This window comes from Echinococcus granulosus (assembly GCF_000524195.1).
Source record: "Echinococcus granulosus chromosome Unknown EG_S00147, whole genome shotgun sequence".
In the NCBI taxonomy this organism is placed as follows: domain Eukaryota; kingdom Metazoa; phylum Platyhelminthes; class Cestoda; order Cyclophyllidea; family Taeniidae; genus Echinococcus; species Echinococcus granulosus.
The window spans coordinates 100087-101902 of record NW_020170527.1 but is presented as its reverse complement, the minus strand read 5'-3'; positions in this window follow the sequence as shown (position 1 = coordinate 101902).

Below are 1816 nucleotides of genomic sequence, written 5' to 3'. Positions count from 1 at the left end.
TCTGCGTTTACTGCGCCAATCAGAAGTCTTCGTCCCACAGTCGTGCATTAGTTTGCCACGCTACCTCATAAGACCAAGGCCTTATACACGTGCTTGATTAAATGATTGAACATACTTTGTTGAATAACATCCTAGTGAGATAGTACGAACTCGGTTCTGATCAAGTGTTTCCGTCTATAATCACTTTTAAAATGTACAGGCAAATTGTTTGCTATGGTATACTTTACTTTGGTGGCAAAGACTCAGTGATGCGTGGTTGTACAACATCTGATAAATCCGGTGAAGCTACCAATTAAGCGATGCTGGCAATATCTACGTAACTGCTTCCATCCTCACTTACTTTCCTGCCGAGTACGGGTCATTTTTATGCCCACCATTTTCACGTCTCTTTTGCAAGATCTGGGTGCGTCGCATGAGGTCATCGAAAACGCCATACTCTGTTAGGATGACCGCGTCTGCTTTCTGGACGAGATCTTGACATGTGAGAAAGCCTCTCAGGGAAAGAAACAGCGTTTTGATGAAAGGGATGGTTTGTCCGCCATGAATGACCGGAAGTAGGTGACTTACCCAAGCAAATAGTCATGTGGCATTGCGAATGCAAGCAAATCGCCCTTTCAGCATGCTCGGCTGTGAATCGATGTAACTACTGGAATTTTAGCAGTAGAGTCGCATACTAATCTGTCGACATTAACCGTCATCATTGCGTTTTTCAAATTACAGTGTTTTTTTTTCAGATGAATTCACACTCAGCAACAGTATTCTGCTACCACAAGTAGAAGAGCCAAATTTGTTCTAACAATGAAGGTGCTGTTATGTGGGAAGTGGCTTGTTTTATTTTAGCTGCATTGTATTTTGCGAATGACGTGATCAGTCGTGTCTGCTCAACCGGCTCTGCAGCATTACTGAACTTTTGAAAAGAATTTGCAACTCCTTGTCTTCAGTGTGCTGAAAAGAGTGTAAAGACGGTCTCAACCTATATTAGCGTAGAATATTGCATGAATCTTCCGGAAGTTGAATCGCGCTACCTTCAGGTAGCACACATCTTACCACTGCCTTGATAAATGGCAGACCTGAAAATGTTAGTGGAATCACTGTGACGATCTGCTCAATATCGGGTTCTGCACCTTTTAGAATGATGCAAGTACACAATATTTTGGGCATGTTTAAAGTCCCATGTAAGGTTACTTTAGACTTCCACTTCTATCACAGCCAGTTCATCCATCAAAATAGGGGTAAATCATTGCCACCATTTTAAGATCACTTAAGAAATGAGGAAGACGCGCTATTCCTTAACAACCCGAATCGACCAGATTGCATAGCTCAGAGAATTGCCTTGCAGGAGCGAAAAAGAGGGTAATTCAGATAATATGATTGAGGCAAGATCACCACGGGTGTCATACTCACGAAGCAACTTATTTTCCCCTCAAGTTAATTGTGCTCAACAGTTTTATATCACTTTAGCAAGAGTCCTACATCTGTCTCGCCTCATGCATACAACAAAGCACGGTAGATTACATAGCTGAATGACGAAGTGTTGAAGGGTAGTGAGTGGACTAGTGATGCAACAGACTTCAATTTTGGTTGCACAATGACGAAGGGAGAGAGGAATGCAATGAGCCTTGGTTACGCCACCAGGAGGTAGGCAATTTGTAGCATGTGACCGAATAACATGCAAATTGGTAGAACTCTAAGCTCGGAAACTTCCGACATACCACGCTACTACAGTCGTTAGCATCGATTCACCACTCGAAATGTGTGCTCGTCTGACGTGGCGTTGTAAATGAATGCTTGAGTAACTCCGCTCTGTGAGTACTTG